Source organism: Physeter macrocephalus, chromosome 12 (assembly GCF_002837175.3).
Source record: "Physeter macrocephalus isolate SW-GA chromosome 12, ASM283717v5, whole genome shotgun sequence".
Lineage (NCBI taxonomy): Eukaryota > Metazoa > Chordata > Mammalia > Artiodactyla > Physeteridae > Physeter > Physeter macrocephalus.
Window position 1 is genome coordinate 37,552,720 of NC_041225.1, and position 26,006 is coordinate 37,578,725.

Consider the following 26,006-nt stretch of genomic DNA (forward strand, 5'->3'; position numbering starts at 1 on the left):
TTACAGCAACAACTATACTGGTGTTTGACCGAAAAACCAAGTTGATACCTAAATGTCAACCGCAGTGAAGTATGAGAAAGTGACCTATTACATGTAAATCCCACTCCTCACCCCATTATTTCCATCCCTCCAACTTTCTAGCTCCCACAGTAGCAGCCCCTCAACCACTGATCTTATTACTTCGTATTTTCAATTCTGCCCCATATGTTCTTCATTCATTCATTCATTCATTTATTCATTCACTCATTCATTCATTTATTTATTTATCTATGGCTGCATCAGGTCTTAGTTGCGGCATGCGGGCTCTTTGTTGCGGCGCGCGGGCTTCTCTCTAGCTGTGACATGTGGGCTCCAGAGAGTGCGGGCTCAGTAGTTCCATCGTGGACTTTCTAGCTGTGGTGCTCGGGCTCCAGAGGGCATGGGCTCTGTAGTTGCGGCACATGGGCTCTGTAGTTGCGGCACATGGGCTTAGTTGCCCCGTGGCATGTGGGATCTTAGTTCCCTGACCAGGGGTCTAACCCGGATCCCCTGCATTGGAAGGCAGATTCTTAACCACTGGAGCACCAGGGAAGTCTCAGCCCCATTTGTTCTTATCCCTTCTGTACTCCAGTTTAGAATCTGTAGGGGAGCAAAACAAGCCATCCGGAAATGTGTCTCTTTGCCATGAGGATCAATTTGGACGGGTTATTTTTGAGAGACACAAGACTAGGCAAGTCTTTCTTTTTACCTTCCCCCTAATACCCTAAAATAATTTAGATAGTCCCTGAACAGGGGTCTAACCCGGATCCCCTGCATTGGAAGGCAGATTCTTAACCACTGGAGCACCAGGGAAGTCTCAGCCCCATTTGTTCTTATCCCTTCTGTACTCCAGTTTAGAATCTGTAGGGGAGCAAAACAAGCCATCCGGAAATGTGTCTCTTTGCCATGAGGATCAATTTGGACGGGTTATTTTTGAGAGACACAAGACTAGGCAAGTCTTTCTTTTTACCTTCCCCCTAATACCCTAAAATAATTTAGATAGAGGGCCTGTTCCCAGAACAGAGCTATCATCAGAGCTATCTGTGTCCCATTGTTTCTGTGTGGCCCGGCAAATACTTGTTTACCATACCTTTTCCATCTCCATGTGAATTGCCTTCCTCCCCTTTCAAGTCCCAAACATCCTAACATCCTCTTCTGTCTTTAGCTGAAGATGGTATTTAAAGTGAGGAGTTTTGCCATTTTGGCAAGTTACTCAGTTTTCCTAGTCTCTCCCATATATTCATGTTATTACACTTTCGTTCGATTTTCTCCTTTTAATCGGTCTCATTTCCATCTAATTCGGCCAGAAGAATTTATAAGGGTGAATTGAAATCTCTTCCTCTTCAATGCTGTCCTCAACTGGTTGTCCTTCTATCCCAGCGAATCTTTCTTCTCAACCACCTTTGATGCATCTTCCTCCTCTTCCACTTTAAATACTGGAAAGATCCAAGCATATTTTCTCTACCCACATCTTTTTTCTCTTTTTTTAATTTATATCCTTTCCTAGGTAATCTCATTCAATCCCAAGCCCTAAATTCTTTCAGTCCAAACCTCTTCATTAAGTTTCTTGCTCTGATATCCTACTGACTACTCAACATCTACACTTTGATGTGTAATAACAATCTCTGTCCAATATGGCTGAAACAGTGACAGTGTTTCCACTGTGCTGAAAATCTGCTTCTTCTGCCCCATCCAGTCCTACCTCCAACCCTATTTTAGCACATCCCAGCTCTCCCATCCATTTGCTTAAGCCCAAAACTTCACTTTCATCCTTCTGTTTCTTACACACCCCAGGTTCAATACAGCAGTAAGCCTTATTGCTACTACCTCCAAAACATACCTTCGATCTGACCATTTCTCACCACCTCTCCTTCTACAAGACTAGCACAAACCACCACCGTATCTCCTTGGACTATCTGATCTTCTGTTTTTCTCTTGAGAGTCTCTTCTCTCATATCGAGCACAGTGATCTTTCAAAGAACAAATCACATCCAGTTGCTTCTACCTAAAACTCCACAATAGCTGCTCACTACACTTAGAATATAATCTAAACTCTGTCCTGGCAAGTTGCTTCTTGAGCTTTCTGTCCCCTACTTCCCTTTCTGCTATCATTCCCCTCTACTTTTCCCACTTTGTTCACTCTACATTATTCTATTTTATCTTCTTTATAGCATTCTTCTGTTCCCTCAAAGTATCAATTATTGGTTTACTTGTTTATTGTCTGTAAATCCCCACTTGAGTGTAAATTCTACCAGCATATTTCTTTCTCATTCCCTGCTATCGACCATGTACTTGGGTTAATCACTGTCACTTTGGAAGTACTAGTTACATATGTTTGCTACCTATCTCCTTTTGGTAGAAGTGTAGATAAAATAACTATTTTACTTTCCTTTGAACTCTACTATATGAAGACAATAACTCATCATTACAACAAATTAAAATCAACACCCAACCTTGCTGTGGAGACATTAAGGATTGGAAGGGTTTGTGGCAAATAGGAAAGTACAGCTCTCATGCAAAAGAGATGCCTGCTATTCAGCACCAGCCAACAGTTACCCTGAAGGAAGGTAAGTCTAGTGTCATGTTATATTTTAATCTTTTTTAGGAAGGCCCAGGTTCCTATTTTTAAGTGGTATCTCTAGATTTATAAATAATCATAATTAACTCCATTCAAAAAAATGTATGAAGACCAAACACAACACATTTGCAGAATAGTACTACTTTGTGGACTATCATTTTGCAGCTTTTACTATAGGATGATTTCATAGGCAAGAAAATAAAAGCCTAAAGGAACTTAATGGAGTCATGGTTGATGATGACAAGGGCAGTGGAACCCTTAGGCAACTCAAAGAAGCTTCGGCAGTTTTAGAGTTTTACCTCTAAATACGGCCTGACTGGAGTTGGAGTTGGGCCAGCCTAAGGTCTAAAGCCACAGCCTTCACAGGCATATTTCAAATATAGACAGACATTTTGTCTTCCTGCAGGACACTGGTTTCTGTGGTCCGTGAAAGCAAAAATCACAGAGAAATAAAAGAAAGGTAAAAATAGCCAGAGTCTTTCATATGTGGAGGCAGGGGCAGCCTACACAGAAATTCAAATTCCTCACCTATATAGTTTGAGGGGTCCTGGAAACTCATCTAATTCAGCCTCATACTTGCCTTGAGCTCCCTCAGTCTGTGACCAGAGTGACACTGTAAATTTATCTTGAGAAATGTTTAAAATCACAATTATATATATATATATAAAAAGTGAGTATACATCTCCTTCTCCATTTAGATATCCTACAAAGGCATAATTGTTTCAATTCAGTTCCATTCAATTGAAATAAGTAAACTTTCACCGGTGCCTTCCTATAGGCTACACATGGTGTTTGTTGATGTAAAAACTGCTGAATTAAATAATATATAGGTTTTGCCTATAATGAGAAGAATACATTTTCTACCCCTCTTCTTCCAAGTCACTTGGGATTGCTCCTTCATCCTTGGAAGCCCTTCGGAGGAGGGACCCAGAGAATCGTTGGCAATTAGCAGCTTTCCATATAGCGTTGTGATTTATTATGGCCATTATGTTTCTGTTACCTTGACTGCAAGCTTACAGAGTAGAAGAACTGAGTTTAAAACTTCAAGGAACCAGTATGGGTTGGGCCTCCAGGATTTTCTCAATTATCCCATATTGGTCTATGGACCAGCCTAAAACTTTTGTGCCAGTTAAGGACACTTGCCACTGGGGTTTGCCCAGGAAAGGGCATAAATGGGTAATTGGTCGAGCTTCATTTTTTAGTCATGATTCCTCCTAAGGTAAGAGGAAGAAAGTTCACTCTCCTCCATGGAATGATCTATTTTTTAGCCTGGCTGGCTATGTTCAGAATTTCAGGAGTAATTCCAAAAAAAGCTGTAGCTTCTAGGGAGTAAACACCACAGAAAATGGTAGTAGATTTGAAAATCTGGGAGTTTGGGGGAGTCATGGCTCTTCTTAAGGTTGTGAAATGTAAGAGAACCACAGTGGTGTATGTTGCACCTTCTTCCAAACTCAAAAACTGACAATGAATTCCACCATGAGAGAGAACTAATCTGCTTTCAAAATTTATTGAGATTTTCTCACTAGGTGAAAATGGCAGGACATGCTTCAGAGCTGACCAGAATTGCCCCTCTGTTCAGAATAGGAAGAAAGAAAAGTATAAGGAAAGGACATACCTGGAACTCAGTGTGGGCCCCGCTCACACTGGGTTTTAGCCAGTGAAATCCTGTGAATTATCAAAGCTATTAATTAATGCATTTAACACTTCTATTAGGCAAATTAGTCCATTTAATCCCATTCATACCAAAGGACAGAGAGGAATTAAATGACTCAGAGTCACAGAATCCGAGGGAAGCCGACTCAACCGGGAGTCAGTCTTCCCTGTGTCATTTGCAGGTTTACTCCCACAGAATCTATTTCAAACAGCTTCCCCTCTGATGTGCTGGTCAGTGTCCCTTCTGCCTCTCCTGAGGAATGAATGGGAGCCTGCAGAACAGAACTAGAATCAATGAGAACGAAGGCTTTGAAACTCTTTGAGCTTCAACAGAAAAGCAGGGCCCAGAAATCTCAGATGACCTCAGTAGAGCTGAGTTTTATTTTTGCACCTGCAAAGAAAAGAAAGAAGACTAAAGACCCTAGAGTGTCTCATTAGCACCTTCATACTTTATCCCATTTGATTCTATGCTCTCAACAACCCTCTGACAGAGATCTATTAACCCTGTTTTACAGATGTAAGCCATAAATCAGAGAGGTTAAATAAATAGCTGAAAGTGAATTTTATTTGCTTTGTTTAGAATGACTGAGTTTGTAAAAAACAATAAAATGTGTTAAAATCAAGAAAAACAGAACCAAACAAAAAAATAAACAGCTGAAGCTAATAAGTGACATCACTGTGATCTGAAATGATTCCAGAGTCCATCCTCTTTGCATGGAACTGTTCAGCTTCCACATAGCAATTAATAAGCTCTGTAAAAAAAACCAAAAAAAAAAAACAAAAAGAAGTCTGTAATCTTAGAAAAATTCTTTCACCTCTCTGGATCTCTATAAAAATGAAGGAGTTGGAATAATATCTTGGCAGATCTAAAATGTCTGTGGCTCTGGAGGGGAGGTACTTTTCTATTTGACACATTATAGACCAACCCTCTAAAGAACTGTGGAGCATCTGAAATTCTACCCTGCTTGAAAGCCAACAAGTGAGGCTGCCACCGTTCCACAGATACTGGCAGAAAACGTGTGATTCCTGGGTCAGAGACAAAGGACTTTATTGCTCACAGCACAGCAGGCCCACGAGCTTCATGTTTACATCAGTGCCTCTGGTTCCCCAAGTCCCACAAGGGTGATACAAAGGGACCCAAGGGGATGTTGCACACAGAGTGGGTTTGGGTCACTGCTGAGAAACCCGAGCTTAGGAAGCCCCAATCTTATAAAGGGCTGATAGCAAGTCTCCCCATCATTTTCCCCAGAGGGAGAAAGATTACTCTGGTCAGAAAACAAATCTGCCTTTTGTCTTGGAAGGAGACACTACCACTATCTTTCAAGGTGTTTGCTGCACAGACATCACTGAAAGAACAGTCTGGAACAAAAACTGATAGAAGATGTGTAGAAACACCAGGAAGAATACACATCGCACAGTTTCAGTGTACTGAAAACTGTGAATTGCTGTAGCCAGGTTTGAGACTAGTGCCTTCCTTGGTTCATTTCAGTGCCATTTGAGCAAAACTGAACTGAGACTTTACTCTGTGCCAGAGACTGAGTTAAACATTGCAGATAGAGAGATGAATGAAGCACCTTACAATGGGAGAGACAAAGGGGTAAAGGCAAAATTGCCCCATTGGTAATAAGGTCTGGGATAATGTGTAGCACAGGTTAATAAGTGAGTGGAGAAGAGACACATTTAATACAGCCTTTGGGTTAGAGAAAGCTGACACCTGAGCCGAGTCTTTAGAATTTTTAACAGTTTGAGGATGTAGAGAGATAGAATTCTAGGTAGAGGGAATAGCTTTAGCCAAAAAAGGTACTGAAGGATGTTCAGGTAAACATAAGAGGTTCTGTCTCTCAAAAATGTCAAGTATAGGGCAGGGAGATGAGGTACATCCTTTCAGCTATGTCAGCAGGGCCTGGAAATAAAGGTTCTTGCATGCAAGAATGCTTAGATAATTGTCCTGAAAAGAAAAGGAACCAATGGAGGGGCTTAGGCAGCTGAAGATAATTCTGGATGCTATAAGGAGAATGGATTGCAGATTTGATACTGAGGACAAAGAGACCAGTTAGGAGGCTGTTGCTTTTCTCTGAGAAAGAAATGAACTAGAACACTAGCAGTTGGGCTGGGGGGAAAAAAAAAAGACACAACAACCCAGCATCCTAGACTCTTAGGAAATGCACTCTGTTGGGTAGACAGATCCAGTGACTTATGGAACAATGGTGGTATGTCTGATAACAGTAAAATTTGGAAGAAAAACCTTACTATCCTGAGATATCAACTGGTGATTAATCATAGTGAATAAAGCTTCTGGAGTCAGAAAGACTTAGCCTTAAATCCAAGCTCTAGCAGCTTTGTGACGGAGAAAATCTTACTTAACTTCGCTGAGCCTAAGTTCCCTTATATGTAAGAAGGTAGAAGGCAGTAACACTTACCACGTGAAGTTGTCCTAAGGATTAAATGAGGGGTAAGATAAAAACATGTAAAGTACTTGGCACAGTTTCTGGCACATAGCAAATGCTCAAAAAATATTGTGTTTTTTTTTTATTATTACAAGCCAGGAAACTGCCATTAAGTTTACACCCTTAAATCCAAACAGCAGCAGGATGGCATTAATATGTACACCATTCATGATTATTAAGTTCATCAAGTAAACATTCTAGGCATCCTAGATCACATTTAAATGCACTCATACTATTCCTACTGAATCACTAAAGACACTGCCTAAGGACACATACACTCGTTGCAGTTACCGCAAGTGCTAAATGTAACAAAACTTCATTTCTGTAAAAATGGGACAAAAATTTCTGTTTTCACTAATTATACTTAGCCTTTCCCCCAATTAGTGTGAATTAGTAAACCATAATGACTTACTGAAGTCTAAGGCTTATTCAGAAGAATAAAATAGCTTTTCTGTTGACTTAAAAATTATACTGCTTTCTAGATGTCATTTCACTCTCATTTTCCTGTAATTCTGTATTTCGCTGAGAGGCAATGCATGTGTACTACTGAAACCAAACTACTTCAACTAAACAAGCTGAGGTCAAGTTTTCACTCTGACTGCATAGCTTTGAAAAAGTTAATAACTTCTCTGAACTTCAGTTTCCTCATTGCATTCCTCATGTCTACTTCCCAGAGTCGAAGCTTACATGAAGGCACGATGAGTGAGATCATTCCTTTCCATTCCTCTCTAAACATGTTAAAAAAAAAAAAAAAAAAAAAAAAAACAAGTCCCCAGGGCTTTCATAGTTTTGGCCCACAGTATTGTTGTTTTACTGCACCCATCATGGTGTCTCTGGCCTCACTTCCTACTGGATCAGCTGTCTAATTCTCTTAGAAGTTCCAAGTTCAATTTCATGAAACATGAAATTTATCCAGCTCATGAATGTGAATGAGGTAATTGCACAAAGATTGATCTTCAGACCATGGACTCACTGGTCTTTGGTCAAATACCCACCCTAGTGCAAATACCCACCCTAAAAAACATCCTAAAATTTATATGAAACCACAAAAGACCCCAAATAGCCAAAACAATCCTTAGAAAAAAGAACAAAGCTGGATATACCACACTCCCTAATTTCTAATTATTTTACAAAGCTATGATAATCAAAACAGCATGATATTGGCAGAAAAACAGGCACACAGATCAATGAAACAGAACTGAGAGCTCAGAAATAAACCCACACATATATGGACAATTTACAACAAAGGAGCAAAGAACACACGATGGAGAGAGGATAGTCTCGTCAATAAATGCTGTTGGGAAAACTGGACAGCCATAGGCAAAAGAATGAAACTAGACCACTACCTCACACCATACCCCAAAATCAACTCAAAATTGATTAAAGACTTGAATGTAAAATCTAAAGCCATAAGACCCCTACAAGAAAACATTGGCAGTGTGCTCTTTGACATGAGTCTTAGCAATAGCTTTCTGGATATGTCTCCTCAGGCAAGGGAAACAAAAGCAAAAATAATCAAATGGGACTATCTCAAACTAAAAAGCTTCTGCACAGCAAAGAAAACCATCAACAAAGTGAAAACCTACCAAATGGGAGAAGATATCTGCTAATCATATATCCGATAAGGGATTCATATCCAAAATGTGTAAAGAACTCATACAACTCAACAATAAACATACAAACACCTGATTAAAAAATGGGCAGAGGATGTGACAGACATTGTTTCCAAAGAAGACATACAGATGGCCAAAGGTATATGAAAGGATATTTAGCATCACTAATTATTAGGGAAATGCAAGTCAAAACTACAATGAGATAACCATTCTAACAGGTGTGAGGTGGTATTATCAAAAAAGGCCAGAAATAAAAAGTGTTAGAGAGGATGTGGAGAAAAGGGAATCCTCTTGCACTGTTGGTGGGAATGTAAATTGGTACTCACTTTACATATGGAAAGCCACTGTTTCATATGGAAAACAGTATGGAGATTTTTCAAAAAATTAAGAATAGAACTACTATATGATCTAAGCTATTCTATTCCATTTCTGGGTATTTATCCAAAGAATATGGAAACACTAATTCAAAAATATATATGCACCCCTATGTTCATTGCAGCATTATTTACATGATATGGAAACAACCTAAGATATGGAAACAACCACAGTGCCCATTAATGGATGAATGGATAAAGATGTGTGTATATATATAACTGAATACTACTCAGCCATAATAAAAGATGAAATCTTACCATTTGTGACAACACTGATGGACTTTGAGGGTATTATGCTAAGTGAAATAAGTCAGATGGAGAGAGACAAATATAATATGATTCCACTCATATGTGGAATATTAAAAAAAAATGAAACATAATATATTAACAAACCAAACCAAATGAAAACAACCACATAGATGCAGAGAACAGTGGTGGTTACCAGAAGGGAAGGGGAGTGGGGGGAGGTGTAAATGGGTAAAGGGGGTCAACAATATGGTGACAGGTGGAAACGAAACATTTGGTGGTGAGCATGCTGTAGCGTATACAGAATTCTAAATATAATATTGCACACATGAAACTGATATAGTGTTATAAACCAGTAAAAATCAAACAAAAAAACACTGTGTGGGAATCCCTGGTGATCAGGCAGAAAATGAAATGCTAGGAATGGGTTCCTTCCTTCACCCTATCCGACATGTCCAAATCTGACTGGGGCAATGAGGAGCCCAGGACCACTTTCTTCATAAAAGCTTATAAGTAAATACACCCAGGCTTATAATATTTTCCCCTCTAGTTTCTGGCTTTATTTCCTTAGGAAAAAGTCCCAGAAACAAGTTTACTGAGTACACCTGGATATGGATCTATTTTTATGACTTCTGGAATGAACTGCCAATGTCCAACACCATAGGCAGTGCATACATAAATATTCCAGTTTTATCACATCTTTGTTGACATTGTACATTATAATTTCAGTTCCTTTTCTTCTACCTTACTCACCTTTTCTTCTACCTTACTTACTACCTTACTTACATCTTTAAGTATTAAAACACTTTACTGTGCCTGTTAATCAAATATGCCTACAAATAATAGGGCAGACTAGAAAAGTTGCTAATGAAAACTAAACTCCAAGTGATGACTCTAGAGAATGATTTGAGTCACCAGTTAAAAATAAGGAAGAGAAAAAAAATCTCATAAAGAGCGTCTGATTTTTTCAATTCTCTCCACCAAGACAGGTCCGGACAAACTGCACACAGCTTCACACTTAGTTATTCCAGCCCTCTAGCTCCAAGTAGGGAACTGACAAAATTTTATCAAGCATTATTCTACATTGCATTGTGGGAGTTTCAGCATTTACCTAGAATGAAGGCGGCAGAATTGGAGGAAGTGAGAGCCCTACTAGAATTTCAAGACAGGCACAGTTTGTTCTGAAACTGTCAGGCTACTCCTCAGAGAAGCCCAGTTCAAGCTGATAATTAGCTTATGACTGAACTGTTCAGATTCATGATGAGCTTCAGCAGGTCCCTCTCTCCTCTCCAGGCTCTGCTAAAGATGACTGATTACAGTTATAAAATTTGAACCACTAAGATTCTCTCCAACTCTGATATGTAACTTATACGAAATGTCACTTGAAAATTAAATATAAGATGAAAATACAGGAATCTGTACTTTCCTGAGACAGATTCCTAATGCTAACTTATTTTATGATTGTTTCAACAACTGATGCATAGAATGTGCTAGATTTTTTAATCAAGCATCTGAAAATATTCTTCTCACTATATTCTTGACTACAAACTTGGTCTCAGCCTCCGTCATCTCTTGGGTTACTAACAGCATCCTCATTGGAATATCTACCTCCACCCTGGTTCCAAGAGCAAGAGGGATTTTTTAAATTAAGACTTTATTTGTTTAAAGCAGTTTTAGGTTCATAGCAAAATTTAGAGGAAGGTACAGAGATTTCCTATATACCACCCCTCCAGCCCGTCTCCATGCATGCACAGCCTTTCCCGTTATTAACATCCCCCAACAGAATGGTACATTTGTTACAACTGATGAACCTATTTTGACACAAATAGTCACTCAAAGTCCACAGTTTACATTATGGTTCACTCCTGGTTTGTACATTCTGTGGGTCTGGATAAATCTATGATATGTATTCATCAGACTTCTCAAGAACAAATGAAGGCAATACTTCAGTGGAAGTTTTAGAAATTACTGAACGACATCAGCCAAACCGTTAGTCAAGTAATAAGGCTAGTTTTGAACATGTAAGAACTCAAGGAATACCACACTCTTGAGTTCTTTCTGAGGAATATATTAAAGGATGGGCTCCAAGACTGACTGAAGACTGACTGGGGGAAATTTAATTTATTCCAGTAAAGATACAAACAAACTCTTTTTACTATAGCTAGACAAGTTGATACTAAAATCCATATGGAAAAAGTAAACATATAATAATAGTTATAACAATATTGTAAAAGAAGACCTATAAGGGAGGTAGAACTAGTTTTAATAGATATTGAAACAAACAGCTATACCTACTAAAACATACTAATGCATGAATAGACAAAAGGCCAACAGAATGAAACAAAGTCCAGAAACACATTGAACTATATATGAAAACTTAGTATATAAAAAAGGTAGTATCTCATATCAATGGGGAAAGAAGTTTTTAATAGATTGTCTAAAAATAACTGAATATCCATTTGAAAAGCTTAAATGATATCATTTTCTCACATCGTATGTAGGAGTAAACTCCTATTAGAACAAACAAGTGTAACAAATATACAACGATCCAGGTACTAGAAGAAAATTCTTTTATAACCTGAGTATAAGGAAAGGCTGTCCATGACACAAAATTTATCACCAATTTTAAAAAAAGATAAATTTGTCTTTAAAATTTAAATGTTAAAATAAAAAATGTGAAAGATCATGGTAAATGTATATAAAAATGTCACAAGAAAATGGACAAATTGGGAGAAAAAAAATTGTGGTGAATATTCCGGACGACTAGTAACACTGAAATATAAAGACTTTATTTTTAAGTGGTGGGGAGAAAAATCAAAAGTGGCAAGGGACGTTAAAAACTCACAAAAATATATTCAATGGCTTTTAAACATGTGAAAGCTGTTCAATCTCATTCATAATAAGAGAAATGCAAATTAAAATCTACACTAAAATATCATTTTTCACCAATTAGATTGACAAGACATTCGAAAGCTTGATAAAATGCACTACTGGCAAAACTGTAGGAAAATAGTTTATCATACATTGTTGATGGAAATAAAAAATGGTGCAAAAATGGAGAGAAATTTAGCAATACCTAACAAAACTACATGTTCATTTACATCTTAACCCAGAAATCTTCTAAGAATTTAAATGATGATAAAAGTCCAACACTAGGAAAATAAATATGTGCATGGTTATTATTTACAACATCATTAGTAATTGCAGGATGTTGGAATCAACCTCAATGCCCAAATATAGGCTATTGGTTAAATAAACTGCTCCATCTACAGAATGGAATGCTACACAGCCATAAAAATGATAAGGAAGGTTATCTATGAACTGATATGGAGTGATTTCCAGGATATATTGTTAAGTGAAAAAACACAACATATATATATAGTGTGTGATAACTTTGAGGTAAGAAAGAAGGTAAAATAAAATAAGATACACATATCTGTTTACTGTTGCAAGATGAAATGCAAGAAGAATAAACCAAAAGAACAATAAAATTGGTTATCTGCGGGAGAGGAAAGAAAAACTGAGTGGAAGATATTTTTCTGAGTGTATTTTTTTGCATAGTTTTGACTTTTAGAAGCATGTTAATGCTCTACAAATTAAAATACACATGTACAATGAAATCAAAAAGGATGGGATAAAAGAAAATACCTAAAAATGTGAACAGAAACAAATGAATCCTACTGTGTTTCAAATTAATAATATAACACGCAGAAATAACATCTCTGGTATGAAAATTGGAAGAGGGAGGTTGTTTTCATCATTTATAAATGGTAGCCCAGCCATTTTCACAAAGAATTCGTATCCCTTCAGATCCCTACCATTCATATGTAAAAAGCATACTCGAGGTAGAGGTTGCATGTGTGTGTGTGTTTGCGTGTGTATGTCTGCCCCTACACGTGTGATGCATGTACATGGAAGAATGAGTGGCCGGAACTAAAGAAGTCCTAAATTCAAATCCCCACTAATAATGAACCATCAGAAAGAGAAAACAAACAAAATACCCCCTTTAAAATCACATCAAAAAGAATAAAATAACTAGGAAAAAACTTAACTAAGGAGATGAAAGATCTATACTCTGAAAACTATAAAACACTGATGAAGGAAACTGAAGATGATACAAAGAAATGGAAAGATACCTCATGTTCATGGATTGGGAGAAATAACATTGTTAAAATATCCATACTACCCAAAGCAATCTACAGATTTAATGCAATCCTATCAAAATGCCCATGAATTTTTCACAGATCAAGAACAAAGAATCTTACAATTTATATGGAAACACAAAAGACCCCGAATAGCCAAAGCAATCTTGAGAAAAAAAGAACAAAGCTGGAGGCATCACACTCCCTGACTTTAGACTATACTACAAAGGTACAGTAATCAAATCCCAGATGTGGGACTTGGGGAAGGTAACTTAACCTCTAGTTTTTCCATATGCAAAATGTAGTGATAAGTGCAATCACAAGGGAAGATTATACTGAGGATTCAATGAGATAATGTGGTTCAGAGCATAGGCTGTAAAATCCTATTCCTGGATTCAAATCTCAGCTTGATCTCATTCTAACTTTGGAATCTTGGGCACAGTATTTAACTTCTTTGAGTCTAAGATTCCTCTTCTGTACAACTGAAGAAATAGTCATACCTGCGTCCTAAATTTAGGGTAAGGCCTAAATGAGTGTATTTATTCAAATAAATGAGGTCATTCATGTAACGGACTTCACTGGAATATAAATGCCACAAAAATGCAGTTTCTTTTTCATTTTATTCACTGCTGTACCTTCAATCCTAGACCCTGCCTGGCACACACCCAGCACTCATCACACATCTGTGAAATGAGTGAATAAAAGCCTTTTCCTGGTCCCCAATGCATAAAGAGTACATAAATGTTAGCTGTGTTGTCATTTTCTTCATAATTCTGAACATCCTTATTATTATTAATGTATGTAAAGATGTTCTGGCTTCAAAAATAAGTGGAAAAATGTAGACAATCCCTTTTATTTCAACATGTAGTGTTGAACTTCATTGAATAACATAAAGAAGATTGACAACCGAGGAGTAATCTGGGAGAAAAAAATGGTTTGATGGCAGAAAAGAGTACATGCAGTCCTTTCCTGATTGGTGTGTCCACATTGGTTACTGTGGTGCCTCCCGTACCCTGTTCTCTAGCTTGAAGCGGAAAAATAAAAGAAAAAAGGGCATCCAAAAGCTAAAAATACTCAATCTGAAACTACAAAAATAAGGTAGGAGCTCTGAGTATCAGTAATTGATCCCTTTGAAGTTTTACGTTAGGAGAAACTCGGGTCCCTAACAGAAGCTCCTGATCTCATTAGGGGAAAAGTAAATCCTTTAGAAATAAGTTTTCTCATGGCTTAATAACAGGTTTCAGTTCTCCTTGAGAAAAAGTCTTGGCTAGATTACACCCCAGAGCCATATTTCTTAAAAACTCTGACAGCTGAAATTCTGGACTGAGCAACGAAATAGCTTTGGGAAGAAAAAGGGGGTTTACAGTTGGAAAAGGAAACCCAGTCCTTTTATGGAAACCCAATCTATATGCTGTGTACTGTCATGCCACCATGATTCAAATCAGGAAGGGTTTTGTTTTGGCTCTTCTCGGTTAAGAAATTACTTACTTTGGAAATGAGAAATTGTGTTGTGGAATAAAAATGGCATGGTTCAAAATGACAACTGGAGGTTTGTGGCATAAAGACCAATGTGGATTCAGGGCTTCTATAAGGAAAAGACTTCATCCGGATCTTAAGACTCTTATCTGGAAAGAACACAGGTCTAGGTCCAGCTCTGATGTTAACTGACTGGTCACGTTGGGCAGGTTGTTTTTCCTTCTAGACCAGTTTCCTGATTTTTAAATACCAGGGGGACAAAAGAGGCAAGTTGGACTAAATGCTTTTAAAGCTCCTTTCCAGCTTTTCAATAACTACAAAAGTGACTTCAAAATAGGCACCGTAGTTCATCCATAACACAGAACATACACAGCAATGGCCTGCCAGATCCTTCTTCTACACTAGGGATGGGAAGGGCAGTGGTGACACTCACTAGCATTTTCATGCCAGTTAGATCCATTTAACCTTTAGAACTCTGATTTCCCAAGCTTTCATATGTTTTGTTTGTCAGTTTTTGGCTTCTGGGATCTTAGGTCCCTGACCAGGGATCGAACCCGGGTCTCCAGCAGTGAAAGCCCGAGTTTTAACCACTGGACGGCCAGGAAATTCCCCCAAGCTTAAACCCTGATAACCACCACTAATACCAGAAAGCCTTCCTAGTTGCTCTGGACAAAATTCTCCCTGTACCATCCTGTTTGTGCCATAGCTCAGCACGTGTGCTAGTCTGCCTTCTATTAGAAACGCTCGGATAAATGTCTGTCTCCCTCCTGTGTGGATGATCCTAGGAGGTGAGGGCCCACGCGCTGCACGCTCTGGGTTTTCCACTGTGCCTAGCACGGTGTTGCTCACAGAATTAGCTTCACCAAGTTTCCCTCGTTAGTAAACCCATGCACAGCCATTCTCTCCGGGTCCCCTTCTCATCTTTTTTATAGCCCTCTGAAATGACTTTAAGATCCATTTAGGACGCAACACACTTTCTAAAGACAGGAAAAAGATGTTGTATACCTATTTGCCATGTATAACAAGCTTTTCTTTCCAGCCAGAATAAAACGTTCTTTAAAGATGCATCTATTCAGTTGGAAATTCCTCACTCTGGTGGGATTCAAAAGGCCTGTTACTGAAAAGTTAGTATTTTGGTTTTGTTTTTATTTCCAGAAAGATAATTCCTCGGACCAACAATCGCTTCAGGGACGAAACAGGGATGGAAGGAGAGAGTCAGCCCCGCCCTCGGCAGGTTTGCTCTTGTTACACTCAGGTGTGCCTCCCCTTCACCGTCTCATTTCAGGCTGGTGGGTCACTGACCTTGACAACTTTTGCCCACAGTTCAGGCGGTGGCTCTTTTTTGAGTGAGGTGATCACTCCGCCAGCCTCTGCCCTGACCACGCCTGGTGTGAAGCCGACTTCTGCCCTTGCCCTGCATTTGGGCTCTGGACCCAAATGGACCGCTCACGACCCTTGTATGAGTGACTGCATGTTCCACTGTACAGAAGTAGAATCCATATCAGTCCCAGGAAAATTCATGTTTTCTGCCTCAGCTTTTTCCAGAGAGCCACACATTTTGGGGCTATCATGTGCTACCAGCCATTAATGAAGTTGCTTTTGGCTACTCATTTGGCTCGTTTTCCTTGACTGTACCCTCCCTCTGCTAGCACCGTGGAGGAGAGAAAAGATGAGTTATTGGCTGATCGTCCAAGCACTGATCGTGAGAAAATCCAAAGCTTCCTCTCATGCTCTCCGAACTCGACAGCTTTAGCTGCCTTAAGATTCTTGGGCAGGTACAACAGGCAACACCCTGGCCAGGAAGCCAGGCAGCAAGACTCCAACTCTTGAGCCTTCCACTTACTTTCACTTAGTGTAAACGAGAAGATGGAAAAGAAGGAATGCTAAAAGTTATTTTCTTCAGTTTCAAGAATGACTAGGTCTGAACACAACAATCAGAATTCTCTATTACTCTGTAGCATATTTCTGTGAGTTTGTCTGGGGAGGACTAGAAGGATGGAAGGCAATTATTTCCAAAGATGAAATTATACTTGTGGCAGAGAGCAGACTGTTTCAATGATTAAGCTACTTTTATTATTGAAAACAAGCTTTCCCTTGAAACCTACAGTTTAAAGGAAAAAATGCTTAGCAAACCCTGAATCATTGAATTATTGGAGGAAATCAGAGTAATTCTACACCCCCTTAATTAATAGGGAATGAACAACAACAACGAAAACAAAATAGGGAATGAACAAGCAATTCAGCTATGGGTGGGATTTTTACTTTAACTCAATTTAAAACAGAAAAATACATATTTGTCTCTCTGTTAATTCTAAAAGAAATACACCTAAATCCTAGGTGTATGCACAACACTTATAGGATAATACTTGCCTAGATACAGTTGTATATAATTATGGACATCTGACCAAAATCTTTCCCCCATCATCATGTCCATGAAGTTTTATGTGACAAGATGTGGAGTTACTTGATAGAAGGAAAGACTCTTCCGGAAATAAGTGTGGTATTACCCAAGACAGTGTCCAAAAGACACGTGAGTTCTTGTACCACTCTGCCCCAAAATGGTGACTCCATTTATGACTAAGAAGTCCTCCCATTGCTAAAGAGGAATGTTCCATATTCCAACAGTTGTAATTACTGTGTTATTCTAAATAGTGAGCCAAACGTTGTCTCCCTGCAACTTGGAGCCCATGACTGGAAATCTGCTGTTTGGGTTTGCCAAGTTCTACCACTTCAAATGATGACTCTTCAGATATGTGTTAGTATTTCTTACTTCTTTGGCAAGATAAACCTTTTCAGATCTTTCAACTGCTCCTTAAAAACTCTTAATTCAAGTAAACTGTCTTGTATGACCACCTTTTAAATGTGTTATATTCAGTGGCCTTTCTCTTCTGGTTTGAATAATGAGTTTCTTGTTTAATTTATACTCTAGATTCCCACTACCTGATATTTTAGTTACTTTAACTGTTTGTTGTCTGTTTCTTCCATTAGGATATAAGTGCCTTAAAAACAAATATTTGTTTTGTCCCTTGCTATACTTACTCTTTAGAATAATGCCATCACATAGCAGGTGTGCAACAAATATTTATTGTATAAAATTGAATAAACGAATGTATCACTTATTTTTAAAAATAAATATGCGGAAGTAAAAATAAGAAAGCTATAAATCATCCACAATTCTATAACTCAGAAAAAATTAACAGTTAGTGACAAAGTAATGATTCACCTGAGGTGTCAAGGTTATGCAGGAGTGAACCAGGAAGGAGGGAGGAGAGGAGAGGAATATTTCAGAGGAAAAAGAATGTGCAAGGGGCTGTGATGGAGGAAGTGCTAAGACAGACTGGCTGGGGGGCGGTGGTGTGAGGGGCAACTAGGTGCCAGATCTGGGGGAAAGGAAGGAAGGGCCTCGGCCACGCAGGAAAAGTCAGTCATGTACTCCTTGTGAAAGGAGCTTTGTCTTCATCCTTTGAACCACTGCATGCCACTGAAGTGTTCCACGAAGAGGTGCTTGGGCAAATTTACATTAAAAAATCACTCTATATCACAGAGAACTAACTGGAGGCCCCGCTATTGTCTGTAGATCTTCAAGGATCTACCCCAGGAATTCAGCAGCCCCATCACACAGGCCTCAGATGTCTTTCATCAAGGCTGGGTGGTTTGAGCTACTTTAAAGCAGCAGAAAGATCTCTTATAACTTGTCTGTCTGTGTGAGGCCCTCTCCCTGCCTAACAGAGCTGTCCTCTCCCTATGCTTTGAAGATCACTCTCAAACTAGGGACTGTTCTGGGTGACTTTGGACCTTCTGTACCCAGCGGCACTGGCATGGGCATTCTACTGAGTTACCTCCATGGCCACCAGGTCAAGGGGACATCCGCATTGCACCAAGCCCGACTCGACTCTGTAAGCCAGTTAGACTGCTAATAGTAATGATAACAATAACTGACACTGTAACAGAACCTTATAGTTTGATCCTCATAGCCAACTTCTAGAATAGATATCACTGTTAACTCTTTTTATACATGAATCTAAAAGGATCAGAGCACTGAAATAACGTGTTCAATGTTACAAGCTTAGGACAGAGCAGAAAAAGGATTCATACCTGGCTCTTCTGCCTCCAAATTGTATGCTTTCTTCATGCACCCTTCTTCTATAACCGGGTAGAAGGTTCTGTAAAGAATGAGCTCCTATTTACTTGGCTGAAAGTTACTGGACTCATAACCCCCCTCTCTGAGGCTCAGCTGTCTCATCTGTAAACTTGGGATAATAGCAGCTAATACTTACTGAGCATGCCCTTCCCCGGGTGGTGTGCTAAATGCCTTCCATGTACTAGCCTATTACTTCTCACAACCCTATACCACTTGTGTTATCATTATTTCCATGTATCAGATGGAAAAACTGAAGCACAGAGGGGGAAAGTGACACTGTCACCAGAGTCGACGCTCATCCATTCTCTCCCCTTATTTCCCATGATAAGTGACCAATCTTGCAAGGGCATGGGGTGGGGAGAGACACGGCGCTAAGATGGAGGATACCTGGGCCCTTGTCCCTGTTCTGCTACCAAGTGGCTGCAAACCTGTTCAAGGTCATGACATTTGGGTGTGCAGATGTCTACTGTGTAATAAATTCATAAGTCTATTGATCACGTCTTCAGTTTCATTCAGCAATAGTGAAGTAAACGTTTTACATTCAGAGATAAAGCTGCAAAATACCATTGAAATGACCTGATCCAATCCATTATTTTATTGATTCAGAAACTGGGGCTGAGGATGGGAAAATGACTTGTTCAAAATCATCAAATCAGGGTCAGAGACAGGATAAGAATCTTTGTCTCCTGACTCCTAGCTAAACAGTCCCTCCTCTACCGCACACTGGCTTTCTTTCCCTATGAAAACCACAGATATTGCCGAGACTTTAAGGTGCTTTCAGAAACTCTTACTGAAGTTTAAAGACTCATCATCATCAATATTTAAACCATGCATTATTCACTAATAAGCACTGTTAAATGATTCCAGAACCACTGCGATCAATGTCACCTGTACCTCATTCAATGGCATGTCTGAATGCCCAGGCTTTGTGCAAAGAAGCTTTCGTAATCTGGTGCAGGCTGAGAGAAGTTGAAAGCATGGATTTTGTTTGTATACAGATGTTGAAACTGAGCTGTACAACAACAACTAGTTACATGCCTTTATTTGCCTCAGTTTCATTTTTTAAAAATTTTTATTGGAGTGTAGTTGGTTTACAATGTTGTGTTAGTTTCTGCTGTACAGCAAAGTGAATCAGTTATACATATACATATATCCACTCTTTTTAAAGATTCTTTTCCCACATAGGTCAGTACAGAGCATTGAGTAAAGTTCCCTGTGCTATACAGTAGGTCCTTATTCGTTATGAAAAATCAAAATAAAAGGTTGTGTATAATAAGTTGGTTAATGTTTGTGATAAAATGCCTCCAAATCCCATGACACTGTGTCTGGCACAAAAATACGCATTGAATGAATGAAATTATTATAATTCGGGAAAGAAATTCACCACTTTTTCCTCAAATGACTTTCGGTTTCTTGCAGGGTGCTTTGGTGGAAGGAACAGGAATGAATTACATAATGACTATGAGAAGCACCCTGCCACTGCTTTAATTTCCTTGTCTGGATGCACAGCGACAGGTGCTACCACGTCTCTCTAGCAGAACTTGACTAAAAATCTTATTCTGCTTTGAGTATCTAAACTATCACAGGGCACAGTAGAGTAACTGAAAAGCAAAATGGGCTCTTTCCTTTTGAGTAGGAAATGCTGCCAAACCTAATGGAGGTCAGTTATTCTTTCTGGCACCCCACATTTCCACCGGTCATAGGCCTGTGTTTAGACCCTTTGCCAATCGAAGTATATGCTCCATGGAGAGACAGCACCCACACCACCTGAGAGCTTGTTGGAAACACGGAATCCCAGGCCACCTGTAGACCTACTGAACCGAAGCTGTCTTTAACAAGAGCCCCTACCCCCCAAACCCCCTGTGATTCATATGCACATAAAACTTTGAGGAGTTCTGCTTTAGAGCATCGTTTCCCAAACTTTGACGTGCAGCACAATCAGCCTTGGGCAGTTAAACAGAAGTAGAATACAGCCTGTGCTTTTCTACCAAGTTCTTCAGATAATTCTGATGGAGGCCAAAGTTGGAGAAACACTGCTTTAGAAGACACAGGTGAGCAAGAAGAAAGGTGCTGTGGTGAGGACAACTTGGCTTTTGTTTTGTTTCCTTCTTAAAAGTGTGGATTTTGATGAAGTCCCAGAAAGAACTGGGATCTAGTGGGAAGAGCACATTTCTGGGCATCGGAGGCCTAGAATTAGCTCTCCGAGTTCTAATAGCTGGCTTAAATCCTTTTGTTAAACATAAAAATAGAAAATCCCTGATTGGCTTACCTCGCAAAGTCTATGAACAAAATAATATAAAGGAAGTGGATATGATCCCTCATTAGGGCCCTTATATTTGCTCTTCCCCTGCCTGGAACGCTCCCTCTCATCAGTCAGCTGAAAGGGCAATTTTTCAGAGACACTTCTCTGAAGACCTAGTGGAGAGTAGATTCCCTCCTGCCTCTAGCCTAGGGCATTCTTTATCCTATCATTCTGATTCTTTATCACTGTATTAAAAAAATTTTTTTATAGACTTCATTTTTTAAAGCAGTTTCAAGATTACAGAAAACTTAAGCAGAGATAGAGAGTATTCCTATACTCCATAGAGTTTGACAGGAATAGAGAGTACTCCTATATACTAAATCCTCTGCCCCCTGCACAGTCTCTCCTATTTTTAATATCTTACATTAGTGTGGTATTTTTCTTAAAACTGATGAAATAATATCACTATATATCTTATGACAAATGCATAATGCCCTATATCTACCATTACAGTATCATGTAGAATGGTTTCACTACCCTTAAAACCCTTTGTGTTCCACCTGTTCATCTCTCCTTCCACTAGAACCCCTGGTAACCCCTGATATTTCTACTATCTCTGTAATTTTACCTTTTCAGAATGTCATATAGTTGAAGCAATACAATATGTAGCCTTTTCATATTGGCTTCTTTCTCTTTGCAATATGCATTTAAGGCTATTCCATGCCTTTTTGTAACTTGGTAGTTCTTTTCCTTCTATTTCTGAATAATATCACATTATATAAATGCTACAGAATTTGTTTATCCGTTCATCTATTGACGGACATCTTGGTTGCTTCCAATTTTTAGCAATTATGAATAAAGCTGCTATAAACATTTGTGTTCAGGTTTTATGTGGACATGTGTTTTCAACTCATTTGAGTAAACGCGTAGTAGTATTATTGCCGGGTCATATGGTAAGACTATGTTTAGCTTTCTAAGAAACTGCCAAACTGTCTTGCACAGTGGCTGCACGATTCTGCATCCCCACCAGCAATGAACGAGAGTTCCCGCTGCTCCACATCCTCGTCAGCATTTGGTGTTGTCAGTGTCATGATTTTAGCCATATCAATGCATTTTTCACTATCAGAAATTATCCCGTTGATTTGTTTATGGACTTAATAGCTATCTTCAATCCACCACTAGGTCAAAAGTGAAGATTTTATCTATCTTGTGAACTGATCCATTTTACATAGAGCTAGAAAATGAAGGCCTGGCTCACAGTGGGCATGTAATAAATGTATGACTAAAGAATGACTAAATGGATGTTTACTTTAGGGATTGTGAAAGAGTTGACTATTATCTTCATTGACATCCTCACCTGTCATCCTCATTTAGTTCCAACTTCCATCAATTTTTTCATGTCAGTCTCTCTCTACACATTTCTCTCTTTTCAGTTATTGCCAACTCCCCATTCTATATTTTTGACTTGTTGTTTGAGTTGGGGCAGGGGTTGTTACTTCATTATTTTTATTCAATGCAGCTCCAGAACTTTGAACATACATAATATATACATAAATGCAGCTCCAGAACTTTGAAACTGACTTAGCTCTGTAGGCTGTATGTTTTTTTAACTAAGGCTTCTGTGTTTTCTCTGTGTTCTTCTTTGATAGGAGGACATAGCCTGGCTTTCCCTTGTTCCTGCTGATTTGCCACTTTTGAGGGAGAAATCAAATTGACAACATGCAAGACGTATGACCCCCCAAGAGCTCACCACTCCTACAAACTGATGAGATAAGAGCTCTCTCTCTTCTTTATCCATCAGGGATAGTACACATTTCTGCCAACAGCTTTCAGGGAGCAGGCTGGGTAAGACTCAGGAAGCAAATATTTGGTCACTGGAGCTGTGGACAGTCATATCAACAAGGCATCATTGCCGTTTCTAGAGAACTTCTGTAACTGAGCCTAGATTGCAGCTAAGTTTAAGTTGAGACCATAGAGATCAAAAGTTCAGCACAAAACTAGGAGAAGAAAAAGTTGAGAGCTAAAGAAACTGGGCCAAATTTATTTGCTCATCTATCTACTTTGTGCAAGCTGTTCCTCATCTGTTGTGGTTTCCGTGGGATCCAGGGATGTCAAGGTGATTAACTAGACATCCCTGAGCAGGCCACTCGGTAGACGAATGAGCAATGAAATAGGATTTCTGCTCTGGCCACAACCTGCAGTGTGACAGAGGACAGGTCATGAAAATCTCTATTATCAGAAATATCGACTTCAGGGATATGGCTGAATTATTCTATATGATTTCCTCATAGACTAGCCAAATACATTTACCACTGGGAATTTAATAGCAAGAATGGATCCAGTGCAATTTTGCTTGAGCCTCCTGACCACAAGCTATTAGAATCAGTGCAGTGTTGGGAGCCCACTTCTTTCATCATGTATTTGAGAAGACTGAGGCCCAGTGAGGGAGAGAAATTGTCAGGACTTGAAGTAAACATGTGGCAGAATCAGGACTAGAACCCACAACTGCTGCTTGTAATTCAATGCCCATCCTTGTACTTTTCCCTCGGATAGTCTCTTGATCCTTTCTGGTATGGTATTCAGCAGAAAATGCAACTATTGCTTCATTCTCCTTCATCGGCAGGACTCACTAATGGTTCCAGAAGGAAAGACAGTCACATGCACTGCTGATTCAGAGAGTGTTTAGAGTAGCTGAGTCCTATCTCTACCTTAAGATAGAAAGCATGAGTCTTCAAGAACCCTTTCTTCTTCACAAGACACTAAGTCTACCAGTTGTTCTGTACTTCTTGGGTGAGACTTTCTAAAATTGCCTCTGACTATCCAACAATAGCCTGTTAATTTTAAAAACCACAATATTTAGGAAAAGGATTGTTCTTTGGATCTTTTATAAAAATGGAGTTTGCTCAGCCAATGAATTTTTCTTTGTTGTTGTTGTTAGAGATTTAATTTATTTGAGGAATCCAGCACATTCCGAGCAGATTCAAACAACTTTTCAGCGTACAAATAACTGAGTTTCAAAATCAGGCTTATTCTACTGATGAAAGCACTTGCTTATATGTTTAGCCTTCTTGGAATTCCTTGGAGTACTTGGAAAGCAATAAAACTTCATTAAAAGTGTTCTCCCCAGGGTTTTCACTAATTCAAAATCTTCTCTCTTCAATTAGTCCAAATTCATGAGGCTCCCCCCATGTTAATACACTTTCCGTATGTATTCATACGGAATCTTAGACTTTGAAAGGACTTGGCAATCATCTCACCTTGCTTTACTCAGTTTTTCTCATGGGTCTGGAAGACCAGAGAGGCTGAATGACTAGTTCAAGGTCTCACAGTGAATTTCTTGATAGAAACATTGATATTTGTCATGGCCTTTGATTTGCATATAATCACTTTTAGAAGGGCCCATTTTAAAGAGCTCATGAGATGGTAAAATCTCCACTTTGTTCCAAAGAGCTGAAGCCTGTCTAAGAAGACATGGAGATCCAGAAAGCTAAAAACAGGCATAAGGTTTGAAACCTGCTCTTAGTGGCACCTTTGTAATGACTATGAAACATTCTTCGGTCTGTAACAGCTGGTTGGGTTAGCATTACTTTTAAAAAAAAATCCTCCCTCCTCCTCCTACCTCTCCTCATTCCCTCAACCCTCTCAAATGAGAGGAAACCTTTGTGCCTTTGCCCAAGCTATACCTTTGACTCTCTCTAATAAGTTCCCCTTCATCCTGCCAGACTTATCTCAAAGGAGATCTCTTCTGAGACGTCTTCTTCTGATCTTCCTAGCCCCAGGCAGTTGTAACTTTCTTCTCTTTGTTGCCCCTGAACTTAATATGGATCTCTGTCACAGCACATTGCACAGTATTTTGTATTTATTTCATATTTTTAACTGTCTCACTGCAAACTGTGAGAGTCTACAGAGCAGGAGTCAAGTCTTATCTTTCATTCCCCATGCCCAGAACAGAGCAAGCAACGTAATAATATGTGCTCCACAACTACTGCTTGCATTTCTTTCAGCATCTCTTCATTTCCGAAACATGAAACAAGCCCAGTCACTGTTATGAGGTCTCACTGACAACATGAAACAAGCCCCGTCACTGTTATGAGGTCTCACTGACAAGTTCCTTTGGAGCCTCTGAAACTGTGAAGGGGAGAGCGGGAACAGATTTATCTAGCTTACATTCCAATGTTCTCTTCCTTTAAAATGAAGAGAAGGGATACACAGCCTCTTAGATGTTGCTTTCTAGCCAGGAGAGAAACTAACTTGTACCCAAAATATGTGGGTAGAAAAAAATAAAGGTGCTTTTCAGCAACTGTGATCTTGGAGTCTCAATTATTTCTTGTTATATTCCTATCCCCTGCCCTAATTCCACTGCTCATCGTTCAACCAAAATTTACTATTTTCTACAAGACAAGGTGAGAATGATGAGAAGAAAGGGATTAAGAAGTTCCTAACCATTTTCCCGTGCCATGGATTTGTTGCTATAGACCAAATGCTTAAAATAAATTATTTCACTTGTTAGATATAATTTTCCTGTTTTACAGAAGATAGTAGTGGGACATAGAGGAATAAATTAATTTGTCAAATATTGTACTGATTTGATTACTGGAGTTGGGGGGTTTGAACTGTCTGAGATCAAAGTCTATGCTTTTTTCAATGGAACTGGACGTTAAAGAGAAAGACACAGCCGTTTTTGTGGAGGAGTTGGTTATCCAAGAGTGGGCATCCTGAGAAAAAACGTCAGGTACAAGCCTGCCTTGCGTGGTTTGCCCTCAGTTACAGGACTGTGTGGACCTCAGTTTGGTGATGCTATTAGAGTCTTGGAAGGCTGCCAGGTAATCTTACTGAGAGGGAGGCCAGCCAAGCCCTCATTCTGTAATTAGTAGACAGGACATTAATTATCACAGCTCTAGGGAAGAACCAGCTCTTTCTCTGAGACATTGTCCTAAGCAGCATGGGGGAAATAAAAACACAAACTTACAGGCTCAAACTGGTCTCTGTTTGCAAGTCCCTGACTTCTTGGCTTCCGCATATTTGCTGTGTTCCCCAACTCAACCACTTCGTGGCCTGTCGTTGCTAGGCAGGCTG